Raw genomic sequence first — 15913 nt, 5'->3', positions numbered from 1 at the left:
TTGTAACACACCTTGAGAGACAATGTAAAGGTACTTTTACAAAGCCCTTAAAGGGGAGCCTGGGTGGCTCAGTTGATTAAGTGTCTCGGCTCAGATCATGAACTCATGGTTTGTGAGTTTGAGACCTGCTTGGGATTCTGTCTCTCCCTCTGCTCCCCTGCTCTTTCTCTCTCTCTCTACTCCTCTGCTGCTCTCGTTTGCTCTCTGTCTCAGTCTCTCTCTCTCAAAAATAAACTTAAAAAAGAATAATAAAAATAAAAAGCCCCTAAATACAAGCATCAGTTTCTTTTTTTATTAATGGGAAAATGGATTACGTTGCTGTCTACAAAAAGGTTACAGATTTTGGCTTTTGCAACCTAGTAGGCAAAGTAACAAGCCATTTATAGATTTCACCTCCCTGGGCACTGCTGAATCATTCATTGTTAAATACATGGATGTCTGAAATGTGAAATAGCGTGCTCGCCACTTTAGCCAGTTTGAGCATAAGATTGGTAGCCCCACATGAGGTTTTAAGACATGTAGACCCCAGGGCATGACTGGGAGCTGCTGTCTACTTCAAGGGAGAAAGGGAAAAATACATTCTTAAGCATCTTTATATCTTAGGGTGTATTCATTTTTCTCTTCTTTTTTTTTCAATCATTCCAATTCACTCAATCATCCCATTTCATATTGATATGAAATGATATGATATGATATGATAGTCCCTATCATCATGGAGCTGGAGTAACTTAAACATGTTAAAGGAATAGATTGCCTCTTAAAATTAAATAATCATATTTTGTGCCTTGCATGGCCTTGAGGACTTAATATGATGTGAACCCTCAACTCCTGTCTGACTTCATCTCCCACCATATTCCCCCATTTTCACCAAATTCTGCCCACACGTTTAGGGTCCTGGATATGTTCCTTCATTATTTGTTCTTTATATTAGGTGGAGGAAGCTTTGAAGACAATGTAAATGAGAACATAATTTTTATGTGTCTTGTTTTGAATATTTTACTATGAAGGATGATATATTTCAGGTCTAGGTGTACAATCCCGGGTTCATCTGGAAATTTTCACTGATGTTTCTAAGAACTGTTATATATTTAAAAAACCGGTCAGGAGTGTGTCCTACTTCCATGTTGCAGTAGTAGATTTAATGGTAACAACGGTAGTACAATGTTAAATGAATTAGATAAACTGAGATGCAAATGTAGGAAGTTATCATGTACAAAAATGAACCCTGTGACAGCCACATCACAGCTAGATACAGTTGAGTGCAAGATTCCAGCTGTAAAGAAAGACGTGTCAAATTCCTAAACGGTATGTATCAGAATCATCCGTGTGAATTTGTCCAAAACTTAGTAACAAGAATGCCTTATGGATAATGATCGACTTTTAATAGACTTGAAAAAAGAAGTATTTTATAACAAAGAAAATAAAATACCTAGAGCTCAAGAAAATACTACAAAGTAAAAAGGTACTACTGCTCGTTGTATTTGTGATATTCACAGCCACCAACCAGCACAGAAGTTGAAAGTTGTCACTAAAAAACCCTCAAAGGCTGCCAGCATACTACTCAATACACTCCTTTCACTAATAGCATTATGCATGCTTACATTGAGAATGATCTCAAAAAAATTGAATTTATCCCAAGTGGCGAACTTCAGAAGGGTCTCTTTCCAAACTTTGTAGCATGCAGTTAAGAAAGTGATTGATCTTGTTAAACAACTGCTGTTGTCTGCTATGAGGCAGCTGATGCTTAAGGTCACTGCTTATTCTGTGTGCCATTCATCCCTACTGCGAAAACTTTCACTGCAGGATGTGAGCAATCAATCGGGATCCTGATGACTAAAATATAAAGGCGAGTCTCTGATAGTTTCAACAAGCCACACTGGATTTGAAGCACCTTTTAGCATAGTAATCACCCTATTGCTAAGAGAATTAAGGTAAATTTGTCAAGTCTAATAGAGAAAAAAAATCCAGGGTGCCAAGAAAGGACATATTGCACATGGCATGATGCTCACTTAATTTAGTCTCTGCTTAAACTCACCTCATAAAAGAATTCTTCCTTAATTTCCCTGTCTAAAATAGCAATCCCTCTACCCCACACACATCATCAGACACACTTCTCATTCTGTCTCCTTCTCCTGATTTAATTTAGACATGACTACCAGTCAATGTAATCTATTTAATTTTTTTTTCTTCAGTTTTTTTCTTCATAATATCAGCTCTGTAAGGATAGGGACTTTGTTTTTTTGCTCACGGTGAGATACCAGTGTTTAAAATATTGGAATATAGGAGACATTTAAAAAAATTTTATTTGAGAAAGAGAGAAAACACGTGTGTGCATACATGTGCAAATAGGGGAGGGGCAGAGAGAGAGGGGGAGAGAGACAGACTCCTAAGCAGGCTCCACGCTGTCAGCACACAACTCCATGCCAGGCTCAATCCCATGAATCATGAGATCATGACCTGAGCTGAAATCAAGAGTTGGATGCTTAACTGACTGAGCCACCCAGGTGCCCCAAAGACATTTAAAAAAAAATTTTTTTTTTGAACGGTGTGGATAAGAAGGAATGTACAGTATTGTTCTTCTTTCTCACTGGAACCAAAGTAAGGAAATTTCTATAAGCAATGTAATAATATAGAAAATGTTTTATAAGTAAACTTTTATAATGAAAAGGAAGCTATTCATTTATAGGAGAATGATAAGGGGAAAAAGGTGCAGTTTGAAAGGGAATAAAAACTAACATGAGGCATGTATAAGGATGAAGATATTATGAAATCTGTTGTTATCTTGAATTATGACTGCTAAAACTTGTTTGTAATAATTATTAAATTATCTTTAATGTGCCTGACATTGCATTAGACATTAGGCATAAAAAGATTAGTAGAACACGTGTCTTGCCCTTCAGGTATACAGTCTAGAGAGGGTTGAAAACAACTAGAAAAATATTTAAATTAATACTGTGTGTGCTAAAATGGAAGCTAGTACAAGACTCTCTGGGAACAAAGTAGGAATAGCCTTGTAATGTAAAGGGAAAACTTTGAGCAAGAGGTACTATTTCAGTTGAATGTTGAAATATGAATAGGGTTGTGTTGGTTGGTTAGACAGAAAGACAAAAAGGAGCAAAGATGTGAGAAAGAATTTGTCTATTCTGGTCGGAATCATGTATGTGTTATGCGACAAAATAGCAGAAGACTCTGATGGAAAAAGAGAAAGGGAGAGAATTATGGTTTTGAATACCAGATTAGAGAATGCATTTTTGTTTTGTTCTCTAAGTGATAGGAAGCTGGCAAAGAATTTTAAGCTGAGGACTATAACTTGAACAGGCTTGGGTTTTTAAAAAATTGTTTCTATGGCCAGAATGTGGAGAGAGACAATATGACAAGGTAGGAGATGGATATTTCAGCTCCCCAGTATGTCCCAAAGTTTCAATCAAACACTGGTTTTAGGTGGTGTCCATGGAGAGTTTGTGAAAAAGGATTGCACAATGTGCCATGTTTTAGAAATATTAAGTCAAGCAAAGATAAACAGGTTTATTATTTGTATTATTGTTAGTGCTATTCTATTAATTATTATTATAGAACTTGTGAGAAAATTCAGTATGTTTATGTCTATCATGCATCTCTAAGATGGGGGACGTGTTGTATGGTATTTTCCAAACATCATGACCACAGATCATCTACAGTCCCTCCTCTTGTCAACTGCCACCTGCCAAATTTTATATGACATTCTTTTGAATTTTCCCTAGGGCTACCATTTAAGCTGAATTTCTCAGCTAGGCTTTTGTGAGAAAATTAAGTCCTGTAGAAATTTATTTGAGTGAGTCTTGGAAATTCTTCCAAGCGTGATCCATGGGTAATACCATTCTTAGATGCATAAGAGAGAAGCGATTTGCTTCCATACACTGAATGTCCCTGGACATCAGAGAAACGATGGGAGATAATAAATTATGAGGGCTTGAGCTAAGAGCAATAGTAGTGTCAATAAAGTGATTGTCTGATACAATTTAGTGACTCATTTTGTTGTTGTGAATTTATGACTTCTGTTGAAAGCTGTTTTCATAGATTTTCTTTATTGAAAATACACAAATACACTAAAAAGAACCTCAAATATATATATATATATATATATATATATATTTGAATTTATCAGTCTGATATTTTTCTTCATAATTATATGCCATCAAGGCAGAATTTCTTCAAAAAATTTTGAAGACACCTTGATATAAAGAACAAATTTGTTCTATAGAAAATAATATGTGGAGAGAGTTTATAACTCAGAGAGTCTGAAAATACACATTTCAATATAATTGGCTATTTTATTTAATCACAGGAAGGACATTGGAAATATAGTAAAGATACACTGAAAATTACGAGGGAATTAGACACGAATAAAATGCTTCAAAAGATAATTATTTTAAGAGGTTGGTGATATAAGGGGTAGGAAGGAAAAGGTGGACTTGAATAAGTTATTTAATCAGAATGATTAGTAGTTACATAATTACTGCAACTTAGGGATACATTGGAAACCAAAACGTTATTAGAAATAAAAGTTTTTAAAAGCAGTGTGTTATTAAAAATATGAAAATGTGCATGGTGGATGCCTAAAACTCACCCAATTAACATTTTAAAATATAATTTAAGGGCATTTTTATTTTTATTTTGAGAATGAAAGCTATTGAATAGTTCAGTGGGCAAAACAATTTCATCACTACTGGAGATTGATTTTTACTTCAGTAATCAAGAGAAAAGAATTTAAATTTTGCTGTCCTGAATAGATGTCGTATAGAATTATAAGCAATATGAAGAGAAGGCTTGTTTTTCACAAACAGCAGATTTCTTTCTTTTTTTTTTTTAAAGCAGTGCTATTTTACCAGTTGGATAAATTGTCTCTATCCAACTATTGACTACAACCTCCCACATTGACAAGGATTTCCTTTATAATTTTGATTGATTCCTGGAATAGGAAAGGCTATATTTTCTCATACCAATTTGTGACTTTCACTTCTGTTCTCCATACTATACCATGTGACTAATGATAATGACTAAGCTTTTATATGATAAATAAGTTATATTCACTCATGTTGGTGTCCAAATTTTTTTTAAATATTAATTTGAATGGATTTTTACTATTTAAACATGATTCTATACTTTCTGATTCCTCCGTAAAATAAAATCTTTAAGATACATTAGATATTTCTTATGTTTACTACATTTCAGGAAACTCTGGAGTTGCACAAGTACTTTCATAGACATAGTATTAATTGATTTTGAATCCTAAGGGACTTGGTTACAAAACGCAGATAGTCTGTGTTGTTCATTAGAATGAGATTTCTTTTTATTTTATTTATTCTGAGGAAGAGAGACGGAGAGAGAGTGGGTGCAGACATATGTGCACACATGAGTGGGGGAGGTGCAGAGAGCGAGAGGGAGAGAGAATCCGAGCAGGCTCCGTACTGACAGCCCAGAGCCTGACATGGGCTGGATCTCACAAACCTGTGAAATCATGACCTGAGCCAAAATCAAGAGTCAGAGGCTCAACCAACTGAGCCACCCAGGAGCCCCAGAATGGGATATTTTAAATATTTTGAATATGTGAAAATATAACCTTACACTTAAACAACATAGCATTTTTATTAATATGTTTATCAGTTTTGATGTGTATGTAACTCATGACAAATGTAGGCCTTCAGAATTTTTGGTGATTGATTGAATATATTCATGTTTTCATTTTTTTCCCCTTCTCTCTTCATTTTAACCTGTTACACCATATACATTTATTTTTATTTTTTTTTCAACATTTATTTATTTTTGGGACAGAGAGAGACAGAGCATGAACGGGGGAGGGGCAGAGAGAGAGGGAGACACAGAATCGGAAACAGGCTCCAGGCTCTGAGCCATCAGCCCAGAGCCTGACGCGGGGCTCGAACTCACTGACCGTGAGATCGTGACCTGGCTGAAGTCGGACGCCCAACCGACTGCGCCACCCAGGCGCCCCTGTTTTTTTAAACTTCAAAACCCAAAGCACTTACTTTCACTAAGCCGTTTCGTGAAAACTTTCTTTCAAGATCTTTAATTTCTCCCATTATTCTTGATGATCACTGACTGGTTCTTCCACCTCTCACTTTTTTCTGCAATTACTGTGAGGGCTTCCTTTAAGGCCAGCACCTCCGCTCCTCAATCAGAAAGAACTTTCTCCTACAAAGCTACTCCATGTTTAGAACAGGCAAGTAAGAGGCAGCAAATACTTCAACATCAGCCTCAACTCAAGTCACGTCAGTGCTTCTTAATAACAGCTCTACTTTGTATTTCTTGAACTGTGAATCTTATTGACATAGCTTGAATTCTGGAAGGCAGCTATGCTCACCACTATACCACCAACACTGCACAGCAACATAGCTTGAACTCTGAAGACACGCTTGGAATCTCCTTATCACAGAAAAAACCTCAACCTGCTCAGTATTTTTGTTTTTAATAAATTCTAATTGAATCATCTACCTACATCTATGACCTACCTAGGGTCTCTCTGACTGCTCTGTATCAGCCAAATCTGAGATCTCAGGCTAGTAAATTCAGCTCAATAACATAGATTCAATATCTACTATTTAAAAATATTGAATGCCTGACTGAATATTAGAGTTTCAGTGACAATGAGACATCTTCCTGCTTTTGAAGACTCTAAAATCTAGTGAGGGGAAAAAAGGTACATTCCTGGATAATTTCAATATTGTAAGCCCTGGAATTGAGGTGTGATCGGGTTCTATTGGAATCCAGTAAGAAATTATTGGACCAATCTTGAAATTGAAAGATATCTTCCTGAGAAAAAATCTATCTTGGAAAAATAAGCAAAGTAGGAAGGTATTTCTAATAGCAGAAGCCCAGAGATGTGAAACAGAATGAATATGAGAAAAAACTGTGGTTTACATTTTTTAAATAAAAACAGTTGTTTTTTAAAATTTTTTTTTTAACATTTTTTATTTATTTTTGAGAGACAAATTGAATGGGGTTGGCTGGGGGGTGCAGGGAGGGAAGGAGACATAGAATCCAAAGAAGGCTCCATGCTCTGAGCTGTCAGCACAGAGCTCGGACGAGCTCAAACCCATGAACTGTGAGATCATGACCTGAGCCAAAGTCAGTTGCTTAACTGACTAAACCACCCAGGCACCCACAGTTGTATATTTTTAATAATTGTTGCAAAATATTTTTTTATCCTGCTGAATTTTAGGCAAACTAAGATAGTGCCTAAAATTATTCTATCAGCTGTTCCTATTTAACAATTTGCCCCAAAACTTGGGATCTTAAAACAATAAGCATTTATCAAATCCACAGTTCTGTTTGTTAGCTGTGTAGGTCTTCTGAGATGATCTGGGCCTGCTAGGCTGGGGCTTGATGGCCCAGGATGGCTCTCCGCATATATCTAGTGGTTGGCAGAGTGATTTGTTTGGTTACTGGAGGGATCAAATAGGGCTGCTTGTCTGAGCTTTCCTTAGTCTCTGATTTCCAGGCTTTCTTTTTATTTTTTTTTAGTTTTGGAAGAGTGCAAGACGGAAAGGGGCAGATAGAGGGCTGCCCCAGATCTGAAGCAGGCTCTGAGTTGTCAGCACAGAGCCCGACGTGGGGCTTGAACTCACGAACTGTGAGATCATGACCTGAGCTGAAGTTGCATGCTCAACTGATTGAACCACCCAGGTGCCCCCAATTTCCAGGCTTCTTTATACAGTGATTGTTTTAAAGTTCCAAAGAGCTGCAAGCCAGAGAAAAGTCCAATGCACAAGCATGTCTCAAATGCTTGCCTGAGTCATTTTTTTTTTTTTTTAATGAACCATTAGGCAAAGCAGTCTTATGGCCAATTCCAGAGACAATTTGTGGAGAAAGGAACTCTACCTTTTTAAGGGAGTAGTTGCAGTTCAGTTTACAAAAAGATCATTTATACAAGGAGAGGAAAACTCTCTGGCTGGCTTTGCAGTCTACCAGTCACACTGTAGGCTTTATAAAGTTTTATGATCTTTTTCTTTCTTTCTTCATTGTATTGCTTTCATATTGAGAAGCACATTCCAACTTGCCTTGGGGCCAATAATTAGTTATAAATTAGAACAAGAAGGGCCAGTCTGTTTGCTTTTGTTACTAATAACTGAATACATGTTACGTCCTAGTACATCTCCTCTGTCCTTTCTACTTAGCCTCTTTATTGTAATCTTCCATAAACAAATTACCCAAAACACCTTTTTTCTCTAAAAAATTAAAGGCAAGAAAATAATTATTTTCTTTGAAAGGAGACATTGAAATTATTTTTTAAACGACATTTCTGTGCTACTCAGATCCATATTTGAAATATTCTGGTTTCAATAGCTTGGTCACTAGGCTTTTGTAGAAGGTGTTACAGATTTATTTTTTTGTCATGCTTTTGGATTGATAGCAACTTTTATAATATTTTTGATCCAGTTTTTCCTTAGGGTCCAAGGTACTCCTGGTTAGTAATTGAAACTTCCGAGGGTGCTCGCTGCTGCTTTTGGGCCACCAGGGTGCCATTCAGAGCAGTTCACACTTAGAAATTCAAGGGGCTGAACTTAGCTCATATTTTTCTTTCTTTCTTTACTCAAAATATACCAACTGTTTCAAGAGAAACACATAATTTACATTTGGGGGAAGGCAAATTTAATTTCTGAAGGGAACTGCTGACTAAGCAAAAATTCACTGGTACTCATCTTAGTAAGAACAAATAGTTAAAATTTTGTCTGCATTAAGTTTCTGATGAACTTGAAACCAGGGTTAGGGTTAGGAAGAATAGAGCAGTGAAAAGAAATAGAAAGAACAGAGCAGAGTAAAATTATAACTGAAAAGTACTTAAAAGCTTTCTTAAATAATTCAGGATTCTTCTTTTCATATTTTAAGAAGTATATGCACATATTTATATAAAAGTTTGTATTTATACATTTAATTTAATAAATAACAAGTTTAAATATATGTAAATTAAATAAGGGCAGCTTTAGGATTTTTTCTTAAAGAAAGCAGTTGGGGGTTCTTAATACAGAACATGAACAAAAACACTTCCCAGTAAATGTAGCCTGTTTAACTCAGAAAACTAATGTCTCTACCTTCTGAAACCCATACTAAACTGAGAGTAAAGGGTTTTTTTAAGACATAAATTCTACAACAATGGGAAGGATGATAAAGGAAACAATAGCTAGAGGATTTGGGAAGCTTGAAAGTAGACGGGTGAGCATACCTGAGAAGTTTCAGTTCTAAAATTGTTATGCCCAGAATTCGTGATCCCCAAAGACCACCAGGGAGCCGAGTCCGATGCAAAAGCAAAGAGCCTTTATTCGAGCTAGCTCGAGCTCAGTCCCCTACCTGCACCGATGCAGCGGTGAGATACCAGGGAGAGAGAGCGAGTTTCAAAAGCACAAAGGTTTTATACGGGTCTAGGGGCAGTTGGTGAGGTAATGGCTGTGGCCTCAGCTGATTGGCTGGGGAAGGGTCGGAGTCCTGTTACGCAGGTCGCTGGGCGTGTTTTGATCAGGAAGTTTGAACGGGTGAGCGGGAGGTTACTCAAGGGGAGGAGGCGTGGTCTAGGCGAAGGACACAGAACAAGATGGAGTCAGCTGGCATAGGCCCACCCTTTCAAAATGACATTGTGGGGAACCTAAAACCAACTGCATCTGCAGGGATTGATAGTACCAGGTCCTTCTGGCGATGGACAATAAAATTAAAATAAAGTTACTTAATAAGCCAGACTCTCAGAGAAGTCCGGGTACTTGAATCCACACAAGTGTCTCTTAGATGCCTTTTACTCGCTTTCCCTCATCTCTTTTGCAGTAGTAGACAAAGAAACAGTTGAGTTGACTGATTCCCAACTCTGGTGCGTTGTGTATGTCATGTAAATTATGACGTGCTTTAAAATAGTTCAATTTAGTAACTTGTGATTTTTTGGGTTTATTGTTTTTGTTTTTGTTTCTGTGTTTCTCTTCCTTTTTGCTTTCTTTTTGTTTTAAACAAGAAAGTCTCCTTAGGACTCTGGAGAAGTTCCCTTATCCCAAGAGTTGTACATTTATACTGAATACTCTTCTGGTTTGATTTAATTTTGACTAATGCTTTTTTAACCTTTTCCCACATATTGTCTTACTTTTTCCTAGCTGCTTCTTTACCTATATTCCTTCTGTATTATATAATTTATTTTAACAACATGGATCGATTGAAGCCTGAAGATTATAATGAAATTATCACAGATTAAGTTCTTGTCTGGAGTTGAACAATAGCAATGATGATAAACGCATAGTAATAACTGACATTTCTAAGAAAGATGTTGTACCCCCTGCTTTTTCCCCAGTGGACCTCACCTCACGATGTAGTGAGCTCCCCAGAAATGTTAGCATTTGTAGTTTTGAGAGTACGTTTCATGATGTTAGTAACACTTAATGGGAAAAAAATTGCTAATTTTCATTTTTTTTCATTTCACTTTTTTTAATGTTGGGATTTTATCATTTGTGTTCCTTTCCTCTTCCCTCAACTTTTTAAAAAAATATTACACTCAACATTAATAAAATCTTTGTACGTGTATTAATCATTCGCAGTATAACCAACATTACTCTTTTTACTTAATGGTTGCTTAGTTCTTCCAAAAAGCTAATTTTCCTTTCACTTATTGTCACCAGGATTAATTAATCTGAGTACAACAAGGCAATTTTTAAGGTTTTGTTTGTGGTTTTAATTTTTGCTGTGAGGAGCCTCTGCATGGCTCAGTCAGTTGAGTGTCTGACTTCAGCTCAGGTCATGATCTCAAGGTTCCCGAGTTTGAGCCCCACATCGGGCTCTGTGCTGACAGCTCAGAGCCTGGAGCCTGCTTCAGGACTCTGTGTCTCCCTCTCTCTCTGCCCCTCCCCCACTTGTGCTCTGTCTCTTTCTGTCTATCAGAAATAAATAAAAAATTTAAAAAAAGTATTTCTAATTTTTGCTGTGAAATTTAAAATTAAAGAAGAAGAATTATACCTCTCCTTTCCTGCCTTAAAAGGGGAAAAAGCCAATTACTCTCTACCTCTAGAATTTATTAAGTGAAGACTAAGGGTGGAAAAAATTGCTGTTTTCATCTATGTCTATACTTATAAGCAAAATTTCAGTCAGACAGTTAGACCACAGTGCTAATTCATCAAGAGGTCCTTACATGTGTGTGGCTGCTGTTGGTATATTTATCTTAAAATGATGTCGCTTTCAGTGTTTTCTGAGAGATTACAGAGCCAAGTTTGAGGCATGTGTACAAAACAAAGAAGACTTTGGGACTGCATGTCTTTTAAACATTGCAAAATAAGAAGATAGTCTTTTTAACAAAAATTATGTACAACCATTGACCTGACATCAGTGAGCCAGATCTCTTCATTTTAATTTAAAACTTTGTGTTAACACTTCCATATTCAGATTGGGGATATTCCGTTAAACGAAGATAATATTAATCCCAACCAAAATTGATATTAGCATTATAGCCGTCAGATTTAAAAAAAAAAAAAAAGTCCATGTAATTTCCTCCCTGGGTGTTACAAAGGACTCCTATCTTCTCACCATTAGCTTCCATTTCCCCAAAGGTTTTCTCACAAATCAGTCTGATCTGTTAAGGTATCATCTTATTTTATTTTAATTAGCAATAATCGCGCCTCGGATAAACCTCATTGGCTACGATACTGCCACTGCGCAAAGCTGCATCTTATTTTATTTTAAAAGTTTGTTTATTTATTTGTTTTGAGAGAGAGAGAGAGAGAGAGAGAGCGAGCGAGCGAGCTAGCATGCAGGAAGGGCACAGAAAGAGGCAGAGAATGAATCCCAAGCAGGCTCTGTACTACCAGCATGGAGCCTGATGTGCGGCTCAAACTCACAAACCATGAGATCATGGTCTCATGACCATGAGAGCCGAAAATGAAGAGTCGGACGCTTAACCGACTGAGCCTCCCAGGAGCCCAAGATATCTTTTTATACATGTGGTGGGATAATGGTAATGAAAGTAACACTAATAATGATAAAATGATGATGATGGTGGGGGTGATGGTGGTAGGGTGATTATGGAGAAGGATAGTTAACATTTATCGTTTGCTGTGCCTGACATTCTGGTATGCACGTTACGTTATTATTATCTCATTCAATCCTCACAAGGATTAGATAAAATTTTGCTTCCATTAAAACAAAACAAAACAAAAAAACTGGACCAGAGAGTTTAAAATGTTCCCTAGAGTCACACATCTAGTAAGCAGTGCAGTGCAGTCAAGCTAGTCCTTTACTGGAACCCACTCTATCGGTGGTAGTCTTTTTCCCCTTTTCCTCCTCCACAGTGACAAGTTTGGTCACCTAAAGTACCTATGATGCCATTCTTCTCAGGAAGACTCAAGCAAAAGTGGAGAAAACCAGCTGGTTAGTCTGCAGTTTTTTCATCTCAGAAGGAAAAATAAAAATGAAAAAAAAAATTTTAGTATCTTACCATGGTCATGTTAGTAGGCTAGTAAATAGGTAAGGATTTGGAAAGCTAACATGGAATTGTTGCCTGCTTAACAAATTAATGCTCCTTGCCACACAGGAGCCTGGAGTAGCATCTGAAATTTGAGGAAATGACCCAGTCTCCTGTTCTTCAAACCTTACTCTGCTGTTCCATTTTGTCTTTGCCACCTGTCTTCCTCTCCAACTTAAGGTCCTGAGTTGTTCTTCCCTGATGCAGTGGTATCCATTCACACCTTTCTGATAAATTTAGTCCTTACACAGCCATGTCTTCATTTTCCAAGAGACTATTCCGATCAATATGCCTCGGTCCTTTCAAAAGTGGATAAAACAAAGGCAAAAAGTAACTTGAAATGAAGAAAAAGGAAGAGGGATTATGTTCAAGCAGATCCGTGTGGTCACAACCCTATAATTTGAAAAGACTTTAATATGAGTGAATCAGCAACACAAAATACTGTATTATCTTCTTTTATGGGGTTTGAATTTAAGAAATACTCCTAGATTTCTCCAAAGATAATACACATTTATCTTCCACGTACTGATACAGTCTCTTTCATCATTCCCTGTGCTCACCATTAATGAGTATTCATCTTGTCCCTGATCTTAATTCTTGCAGCAAATATTTACTGTGTTCCTGGTATGTGTTAGGCACTATTCTAAGTGATAGGGAGAACATAGTCTCTATTAAAGAAGACAATCAAATAATAACTCCAACAAGTATATTATTAGTCTGTTGTAAGTGCTCTGAAAGATAGGAGCACTATTCTGTAAGTGTTTAACAAAGGAATCTAAGCTAGTTTAGGGAGTAAGGGCATGTATGGGAAATCACCCTTAAAGAGAAATGAACTGAAATACAGGAGAAGAGTCAGGAGGTGTGTGGTGTTCACATAGGAATAGCGTTTAAAGAAGAGGAAATAGTATGGCTAAAGGCTCTTTTAAGGAACTTAAAGACTACTTTCCAGTGTGTGACTGGGGCTCAGAGTGCAAGGTGGTGAATGAGTACACAGTGATATTAGAGATGCAAGAATGTGTCATATCATGCAAGGTCTTACTGGCCACATTATAGCATTTTGGTATAAACCTAAAAACAAAGATTTGTTGAATGGATCTAAGCAGTGGTGCAAATGAATCTGTTAGGTTTGCATTTTGGAAAGATCTCGCTTCAGAGTGGAGTTTGATGGGAGGCTATCCAGGTTGAAGTCAGAAAACAGCTCTTATTAGGGTGCCTGGGTGGCTCAATCAGTTGGGCATCAGTTTCTAGATTTCAGCTCAGGTCATTATCTCATGGATCATGGAATTGAGCCCTGAATCAGGCTCTGCACTGACAGCACAGAACCTGCTTGGCATTCTATCTCTCCCCCCAACCCCTCTCTGCCCGTCCTTCTCTCTCTCTCTCTCTCTCTCTCTCTCTCTCTCTCTTTGTCAAAATATAAAAAAAAAACTTAAGAAGACAGCTCTTACTGATTAGAGTCTAAAGGAAGGGCAATAAGCAGTTGGACAAATAGTAATGGAGAGGATATAGGATATGAGGCTTTGAGAAATGTTCAGGATGACTTCTGTTTGTTGTTGTTGTTTGCTTGTTGTTTGTTTATTTTGGCTTATATTGCTCAGTAGATAATAGTAAAGAGAAAAAATTAGAAGACAAGGTTTGGGCAGAAGATTGATTCAGCAAATATTTATTGAGTGCTTACTCAAGCTCTACCCATCCTGAGTTTCTTGAAAAAATTAAACGCTAAATGCCTCATAAAGCATTTGTTGTATATCATGAATTACTATTTTTCTGTATATCTAGAGTAAAACTAATCTTGTACCTTCCTTGGAAGAAGTTGAGAAGATAGCCAATCAAGTCATTTTGCATAAGTTCTTTTTTTTTTTCCCCAATGTTTATTTTTGAGAGAAACAGAGAGACAGAGACAGAGTGCAAGCGAGGGAGGTGCAGAGAGAGACCAACACACACAGAATCCAAAGCAGGCTCCAGGCTCTGAGCTGTCAACACAGAGCCAGACGCGGGGCTCGAACCACAAATGGTGAGATCATGACATGAGCCGAAGTCGGATGCTTAACTGACTGAGCCACCCAGGTGTCACTACATAAGGTTTAATTATCTTGCAGAACTTCAGCTGAGAAAGACTGAGTTGTTCCATGCTGCATAGCATTCTACCTATGTTCTGAACATAATGAATCCGAGATGTCGTTAAGCATTTGATATGAAGAAAAATCATTCCCATGACAAGATTAACTACAGCAACTTAATTTTATCTAATAGTCAGGATACCTCCCAAGCAGCTTACATATTTTATTATAGGCAGTTAAGAAATACATTTTAAAAACTTATAAAACATCTTTTACAAATTACACTATAGTAGTAGCTATGTATCATTAATGTACCCTTTCTCAGATACTTTAGAGATAAATTTTTGTCTTCTACTAAAAAATGCAAATGTGATACACTTGCAATTCTTTTTGAAGTATGCATAGCTTATTATTTTTGAAGTAGAAAACTGGAAAGTATTTTGGAAAATTTCTTAGATGGTGATAAAGATCCCAAGAGAGCCTTAAATGTTGAAAATGAGATGTAGGAAGTGAAACAGTGCCACCTGACTTTGACCCTAGGTGTAATTACATTAAGGTATAAAGTATTGTTTTTCATCTGTTTAATATTTAGTTAGTGTGTGGTATATGCCAAGCAGTGTTCATGACACTGGGAGAAATCAATGAACAAACCAGATAAAATATGTTTTGGGGATGGTATAGGCCAAGTTGCTCTACATATAAGGTGTTCAGAAAAGTCCTTCTTAAAAAATCATAAGCAAGATCGTATTTGTTACAAAAAGTACATCAACTTAATTTATAAACTTCCAGTATTTTCGTGATAATGTTTTGTTCTTTTTGGATAGTAATTTTGAGTGCTAAATGGAATAAAGCCTATGTATATATTAATTGCTTTATAGATTCCTACATATTACACTGTTAATTTAAAATGTTAAAAAATGCTATGTGTATATATCAACCCAAACCCAGATGTTTTCTACTCTTTAATTTGAATATTTTTGAATTAGAAAATAGATCAGTTGTTTCCTCTCAGACCTTGTAGTCTTAACGAGAAGTCGGGCAGAACAAGATGTGTAATACAAAGCTAAGAATGTGGATAGGATTAACACAGGGTGATAGGAGATCACACTGGTGAAGCATGTGATTCAACACAGTGTGGTGAAGAACACTTCACAGAGAAGATATAAGCTACTTGAAGGCAAAATAAAGCCAAATAAAGGCGTGGCTGTGGGCATGCTACGCATATCATTAAAACTGTGGGGTTTTTTAACAGTAAATACATAAAGGAAAGATACTGCATTGATTGACAGTATTTTCTTTTGCTCCATGCTTTATTCTTTGGCTGTGTACCATTGAGCAAGGATCAAGCAGTTCTGCAAGTGTGTTAACTATTTATTAA

At 36.8% G+C, this 15913-nt stretch overlaps 1 protein-coding gene and 1 non-coding gene across 11 annotated transcripts in view; one reads left to right on the top strand and one right to left on the bottom strand.

The window, feature by feature from the left end:
* Positions 1-15913, top strand: part of ADGRL3 (adhesion G protein-coupled receptor L3) — an 820040-nt gene that overhangs the window by 428986 nt on the left and 375141 nt on the right. The gene's annotated exons all lie outside the window — the stretch shown is intronic.
* On the bottom strand, positions 11543-11678 carry LOC115513263. Its single transcript, XR_003968645.1, has one exon. It is a non-coding gene; the product is annotated as a U4 spliceosomal RNA (small nuclear RNA).

This window comes from Lynx canadensis, chromosome B1 (assembly GCF_007474595.2).
Source record: "Lynx canadensis isolate LIC74 chromosome B1, mLynCan4.pri.v2, whole genome shotgun sequence".
NCBI classification, from domain to species: domain Eukaryota; kingdom Metazoa; phylum Chordata; class Mammalia; order Carnivora; family Felidae; genus Lynx; species Lynx canadensis.
The sequence above is the reverse complement of the archived record's forward strand: the minus strand, read 5'-3'. Positions and strand labels throughout refer to the sequence as shown.